Below are 7,852 nucleotides of genomic sequence, written 5' to 3'. Positions count from 1 at the left end.
GCTCCCTGTGCTGGGGTACCAGCCCTTGCCTCTGCTGGGGCTGCCTCTGCTGGCTTTGATCTTCAGGAAAATACCCAGAGCTCCGTTTGCCTTTAATTAGACAAAAGGACATTGAGGCAAGGCCAAAGGTAGGAGTCAAGGAAAAGCTGAGGTCTGGGGTAGCTTGGGCAAGGGGAGCGAAGGGGGAAGGCAGCAGCATGGCTTCAAAGCAGAGTGGAGAAGCTGGGTGCTGTAAATGTGTGTTCTAAAAGATGTGGGTACTAGGACACAAAAATGCATATTTGTTCCATAAATCCCTTTTCTTACTAAGTTCTACAGCCATTCCAAGGTGCTGAACTGCCAGCCAGGTTGGTGCAAGGAGCCCAAGGCCTCCAGTGTAAACACAGACTGATGATAGGGAATCTCATGTTGATTTACCCTTGTTGCTGGTGTTCCCATGGTTATGGCTGTGTAGATGGGCTCTGCCATATCTCCCCTGTCTTACTGACTCTTGGAAACAAAGACAGGAGGGTGGACTTGGATTTATCTTTATTCCACAGCCTGGAATCCTAACAGAAAAGGAAGAGGGCTGCTGCCTGGTTTCTTTGACCTTTAACGCTCAGAGGAGATATAACTTTTGAAGTTCCCATTTCTGCCTCTTTTTAAGCCCTCAATTTTTTTCCTTAAGTCTCACAGGAGAAATCCAAAACTGGTTCCTCAAACAGGATTTTCAGCTGAAGCTCTTGATGCCTGGGAGCAAGGCCTCTCTTTGCCTCCTTAACTGCAAGGTACTTGTCAAGAAGGCAAAGTATTGAGTTTACGCAACCGGACTTGTGACTCTGGTGATTTCTGTGCCACAGGGAGTCACAGTTGTTCACCAGCTTCTACCTCAGCCTGAGAGAGGAGTGTCCCACAGCTTTCTCCTGGCAGGAATGTGCTAGGAGAGGCATGCAGTTGGCTGGGGAGGCATCTGGGTGTGTGAGCAGCCCCAGCTTTGCTGAGCCAGGCGCTTCCCAGGGCTGGTGCTTCCTTGGTAAGAGGTGGCATCTGTGTCCTTTGCACAGTCCAACCCTTGGAGCCATCTCTCGACAGGCTTCTGGCCTCCAGAATATCAGATCAAGCAGCTGTTCACTAAGTTCCATGTTACTAAGTTGTCCCTGTGCACAATGATCACTGGAAACAGTAAATTAGCAGAAGAATTAATTGCTGTTCAGAATTCAGCACAACCTGTAACTTTTTGTCTGGAAGCAGCTGTAAAGTCAGAAAATTAATGTGGAGTCCATGGGGTCTTGGTGCAAGTAATTTGAGCTGAATGTTGTTGCCACTCCCCAGATTTCTCTGCTCCAGGTGAAGCCAATGGCAGCAGGACTGGAGCTGTTACTTTTGATTTTTCCCCAGTGCGTTTGGAAGCACGCAGGCCAAGCTCTGTCACGTGTGGCCTCCAAGGAATCATGAACCCCAACACTGTGGGCTGGGCTGAAGGAGTTGGCTAATGGAGAATTTACGGTAAGAGCAAAATGTATTTTTAACCACCAGGATATGCTTATCGTCAGGAAAGGGCAAGCAGCACTCCTATCTCTCCAGGGAAGGGGAAGTGTTGAGCGTGACTTTATTTTTTTCCAACTCCTTTTCAAACTCTGAAAGGGTTTTTTTTCTTGCTGAGACATGTCGTTGGATTAAATCAGGGAGTTACACAGACATCAATCCTGGGTCACAGGTGAAAAATATTAAATGCCAGGCATGCAGTGTTTTTCCATTGCATGTGATGTACGTTCAGGAAAGACCTTTGGAAAGAGTGCTTTGAAACGAGTCTGTTTTGCTTTTTAAAATACACCAAGAGCCTGTCCAGAAGCTTTTAATTTTTTAGGACAGCTTTGATGTTTTCTGTGTTGAAGAGGAAAGCAGATCCCCCTCCTTGCACCCCACCCTGCTGCCTCTGGAACAAGCAGCACATCAGGTGCTTGCATTTGGGGCTGCATTTTGGCTTGGGGTGCTTTGCTCAGAAGGGGGCTGGATGTGTCCCCTGGTTTGTCACCATGCCTGTTCAGACTCTGCCACCCAGCAGAGCACCCAGGGATGCCTGTCCCTTTGTTTGTCACCATGCCTGTTCGGACTGTGTCACCCAGCAGAGCACCCAGCCTGCTCTCGGCTCCGCAGCGAGTCCAGGGTTCACTTTACCACCACCACCAGCAGCAGCAGCAGCAGCAGCAGCAGCAGGTCCCTGACATTGTTCCATTTTCCACAGCCGGCGCTGCTCTCCCGTCCCACAATGCTGCCCCGGGACCAGGAAAGCCTTTGAAGGAGACACTGCGATTAGCTTGCAGGACACACTAACGATGCCTTTCAGGCCACCTAGGCAGGAGGGGCTCGGCTGATCCTGTAAATACCTGCTTGCCTGTTTTAGTCAGCGGTTGGAGTCACAAAGAACAGAAACGCTTTGAAATGCTAAAAGCTGCCTGACCCAAGAGCCAGGCTGAGGGTGTTCCCGCCCTGCCTCGTTCCATTCCCACACGCACTGCCCACCCCTCCGAACCAGTCTCGCCTGTCCTCCCGCTGTGTCCTCATCAGCCGCCAGGCCTCCCTCTCCCCCCATCCCCAGGCTCCTCGGGGAAGGTGTTGGAGTCCCTCGGAGCTCAGATTTACAAGCCCACGCACAGCAATAATCGCTCAGTCTGGCAGAAGGAGGCGGCCGGGCCTTCCCTCAGCGCGGCCCCGGGGCTGCCATGGCCGCTCCTTGCAGCGTTCTCCTTGCAGGGCTCTCCTCGCAGGGCTCTCCTTGCAGGGCTCTCCTTGCAGGGCTCTCCTTGCAGGGCTCTCCTTGCAGGGCTCTCCTTGCAGGGTTCTCCTTGCAGGGCTCTCCTTGCAGGGCTCTCCTTGCAGGCCCCATGGGTTCCCTCAGCGCTGGCTGCTGACCTGGCAGGGATGGGAGGGAAGGGAGAGCTGTGCTATGCTGTGCTGTGCCGTGCCGTGCCGCTCCTCCCCGGAGTGGCTGGGTGGGTTTGTCCCAGATTTGTCCCCTCGGCACGGCTGTGGCAGGGTGAGTCAGGCTGGCTGGGCTCAGGGAGAGCTGCCCGGGGCTGCAGGCTGTGCGAGCCTTGGGCAGGGCTTGTCTGTCCCCATCAGCTGCCCGCCGAGCTGAGGGCAATGCTCTCCTCTCTCAAGGGCTTGGACATCAGGTGGGGTGATTCTTTGCTCCTTGCTATCTCTGCTTCAGCAGGTTTCGCCGACTTGCAATTAAACCTCCTTTCATGTTGGTTTTAATTGCCTTCTCAGTTCCCCATACTACAGAGTAATGCTGAAGAATCCATTTTTAGCCTTTCAATTCATCTCCTCCTCATTTCAGCTGTGTCTGTGCTTTTCTCCTTGCTGTTGGAGTGTGAAATATTCAGGGAGAAATGTGAAGTTCCTTCATCTGAAAGTCATGTACCACATCTTACAGCTTGCCATGAGGCACGGGAATGTTCCTGGCTCTACCTGCTTTGAAGAGCAAACAAAGAAAAGCTGCAAGCACCACAGTGTCTGCTCTTGGCAGATGCTTTGGAGACCAGCCCATTTTCATGGAAATTAGCTTGTTGCTATTAGTTTTTGTTTTTTGGGTTTTTTGTTAGGACCTGAGCGATTCCTCAATCACTCTTCCATTTTCATAAAGCTGTTTGTGAATCACGTACATGTAAAATGAAGGAGTTAGCAAATGCTGCTTCCCTTTGATGTATGGTAATCTGGCCTTCTCATTTTTAACTGCTCCCTGGTATTTTCCACCTTAGGATGAATATTTCAGTGAAAGGTAACAAAGAAACCCCCTCACTACCTGTTGTTTAAAGAGAACAGGAAGGTTGTGAAAGCTAAAATGAAAGACGAAACTGGTTTGCAGTTGAATGGTTGTGTAGCCCCCATGTTAAGGAATGAGGGAGGAAAGGTCTGAGGAAGAACATTAGAGACAAACCCTTCAGGTGAGGCAGTGGTAAAGGTTAAACAGTCCCTGCTCATACAGATGTGCAGGACTCACTCCTTGGTACATGAATAACATCACTCCTTGGTACATGAATAACATCATGCCATTGTAGCATTCTCCTGTGTTGGCAGAGTGGCTTTAAACATAGGCATATTCCATTTGTCTCCATTTGGTGATATAGCATCAGAACCCCCACTACTCAGTTCAATGGTTACATCTTTTCCCAACTTTTTTTCTTCTTGCTGGATATTTTATATCCTTGAGGTATTAGTCTGGTGGTTGGCATAACCCAAAATCTAACAACAGTTCACCTGCTGTCAACTGCTCCATCTTTCTGGGCTCATCTTTTTTCCCTCAATCTAACCTGCTTCTTGGAGCTGATGTAATTAAAATGGGACCAACCTCAGACCCTGCTCTGAGATGACAGATGCTCCTTGAATTTGCCTTTTTTGTACAAACACATTATTACAAAGGTCCTAAAAATTAACTTTTTCTTGCCTAAATACATGATGGGAATAATTTTGGGGTAGCACAGCTGTTGCCTACTTTATCCTTGAGTTTGAAAACGAAGGTATAATATCATTCCAATTTTTTTCATATCTGTAGAAGGGAATTTGAACAAGAAGCCTTCCCTCTTTCCAGTTTTTCAGTCTTATTGGTGGTGTGGTGAGAGAACATCTTCCTACAGGATTTCCCTGGTACATTTAGTTCTCTGGATATACTTTGCATTTGTGGTTAAAAGGAGAGATGTCCTCTCTTTCTTTATGACTGCATTTAACCATTGGGAAAAGACAGCTACTGAGTTGGAGAACAATAGAATGATGTTGTTTACTAAAGGAAACAGTCATCGTAACAGCCACAGGCATCTCTATCCCTTTGTTGGCTTCAGAGAAACCTGGAAGGAAGAAATGTTCCACAGAATTTCTTGGGCCATCACTGTTTCCAACTGTGATGTCAGTGTTGCTCTTGGGTCTGACCCTGTGTGATGAGCAGCACTAAAATCTCAAAGTAAGGCCCAAATCCAACAAATATTTAGAGGTCTCCTTAGGCTTTTATTTGCAAAGTCTTTGCTCTGACATTGTGAGGCACCTGTGAATGTAGCAGACTGCTAGACAGGGAAGTGTTGCTTGGACCTAGAATGGCGCGTGGTTGAAAGCAGAACAGATTGGGAAATCTGAAAATTCAGAGGACCAAGGGAGTGTGTTCTCAGCAGAGCTTCTCACAGAATCTTCCACCACTCCCCCACGGTACCAGTTTATTAAAGAGACCTGAAAAAAAAAATCCCTAGTTCTTGCCAGCCTGGGTGACTCCTATCAGAGCTATGACAGGTTTATTCCATTTGCAAGTCAGAACAAGTTTCTCCTCTCTCTTGAAGGTACATAATTATCAAGATCATCCTTATTGCTACACCCGTTATCATTGCCTATAATCTTTGGGTATTTGCACTTTCCTGGCACGGTCCTGATTGGCAAAACAAAGCTTGCGTGTGTGATAAGTTTAGTGTAAGAGACTCTTCTCATTAGTCTTGGATGGCATGAATCAGAATGATTAAGTGATTTGTCCAAAGCACAAAAAGCAGATTTAGTGTTTCTGCACTGCAGTCCTACTAAATCATGAATGCTACCAAATTCACAAGTATTACCTAAAAATACTAAATCCTAATCTCGTAAATGTGATCTGTTTCTATTTATACGGGAGGCCTCAAACCTTAACCATTTACCTCTTCCTTTTAAAGAAAGACTTCCTAGAAACTTGAAATTATGGTCGTTTAAATTTGCTTCATGCCAAAAAACTTGTTTGGCATCAGAAAAGCATGGCTGATACCATCACGATTGGAAGGACTTTGCTTAGAGCTTCTGCTGTCAGCTGACTGTGAGATAAGTGTAATTTTTTGCACCACTCCTGCTCTGAAATTCCCCCGTAGCTGCAGGGGCAGACGGGTATCTCCTTTACCACAGGGCTCAGTGTGATGCAAAGAGATCTCGCCTTTAATGCCTCAGTGCACAGCAGTGCTGCTGGAAGGAGGAAGTAGGAACAAGATGAAACTGCTCCAGCACCTTTAGGCCTCCCTGCTCACTCTCTGCTTTTCCGGTCATCTTAATCCTCTCCTGCTCAGCTGAAACCATATTCTCCAGGGAAATGAACCTCCTGTGAATGCCCCTGAGCTGCTGATGGCAAGAGAAAGGACAAGTCTTTTCTCTTTCTAAGGAAGCCTCTTCAGTAGATTCACGTTTTAATTTGCCTTCATCAGTACACTTGGTAGCAAGCGGCACCATTACCTTCTCTGAGGCTCCCCACCCAAAGTTTTATGCAAATTGTAAGTAAATTTACTCTCACCATGAGTGATACCCATGAGACAGGTCATGCTTGAATGCCATTTTTTTCATGGATGTCCTGGGCTCACCAGTATCCTAGCAGGGGTCCCCTAAGGCAAGCACCAAACCTGGAGCATCCCCAAGGCCCAGTGAATTTAGGAGCAATGGTGACTCATGAAACTTCCTGGGCTACATCTTACACTCAAAGTCCTCCTACTGCAGCATCCAGCCCTCCCATGTGGCAATGGAGTTGTTCTGCCACATCAGCATCGTCGTGATTCTGTCCAGAAAGGAGCTGCTTGCACTCACAGGGAAACCCACAGTATCCCCTCAGTGGGAAAATCCCTGTATGTGGCTGCTGTTGCAGGCAGGAATGGCCCTGCTCCCACAGTGGGATGGTGAGCTGCCTGGGTGGGCAGTGCAGGAGAATCCCACATGTTCCTTCCCTCTGGGGTTGGCAGGTGATGCTGGTCAAGCCAAGCTTGCACCCAGAGCTAACACAGCCAGGGCCACAGCTTCCCAGAGGTGCCATGGTGTTGAAGACACTCATGGACTTGGTCAGGTACTATGGACTGAGCACATCCTGCTCCCCACCCCTCGCACACAGTGCCAAATCCCACTTCCTCTGATGCTCTTTCAGTATTAGCCTGTCAGGTCATGTGTCTGATGGGTGCAGGGATAGGGAAGTCTGATCAGGGCCTTTAGCTCTGTGTACATCTGGTGAGGTCTGCTCCCTTTCTAGTATTTTCTTCCTTTCTTTCATTCTTTTTCCCCCTTAAAAGGGAGTTGTACCTACAACCCCCCATCGGTAAACATCCCCTGGGACTGCCTCTGTTTTTGCTTCCCAAGATCACCACTATTTGTGTTGCCATGCTGGAGAAGGAGACTGAGGTGTCAACCAGACCCATGACTTTTGGGAATGAAGAGTGGTTGGTTGTCATTTATAGCTTGAGTCCTAAATAATAGGAGCTGAATCTGTGCTTCATTTGCACCTGCTGGCTTACACAGAGAGATCCATACAGGCTACTTTTGTCTTGCTTTTTCATTCCAACTTTGGTGTACCTTTCACATCACTGCATGCAATTACGCCAGCAGAGGCTGGAGGGCTTGAAGAGCTGAGGAAGGTTGGCTTGTCTAGTTCCTCTTACAGAGGCACTAACTTCTGCAAGGGGTGAGGGAACAGACAACTCTCCAGTCACTGCTCAAAGCCAGGGTGTCAGGCCATGGGCAGAAGGAGGAAGTGGCTGTGTCAGCTCCCCAGGTATTTGGGGGCCTCTGCTCTGGTACCACCAGAAAAGCCACAGGCATTTCTCATGCAGTGCCCTGAGAACAGCTGGACTGTTTACACCACCTTTGTCTGGAATGGGTTTACATGCCATGCATGTAAACCTTGGTTTGCTTTGTCCCAGCTTCTCTGTGCAGGCAATCCCTAAGTAACCATGTTGCCCAAAATTACTTGCCCACTTGAATTTGGATAAGTACATGCTTTCCCAGCTGGCTCATTGTTCTGCTGCTAAATATTGCTCAGATATCCTAGCCATGCCAAGCCTGATTTTTATCTGTGGATTCTGCAAGGCAAGCTGTGGAATGCAAATTATTCCAGTGT

This window comes from Lichenostomus cassidix, chromosome 11, assembly GCF_008360975.1.
Source record: "Lichenostomus cassidix isolate B80296 chromosome 11, HeHo_3.0, whole genome shotgun sequence".
NCBI classification, from domain to species: Eukaryota; Metazoa; Chordata; class Aves; order Passeriformes; family Meliphagidae; genus Lichenostomus; species Lichenostomus cassidix.
This window is presented reverse-complemented; position numbering follows the sequence as displayed.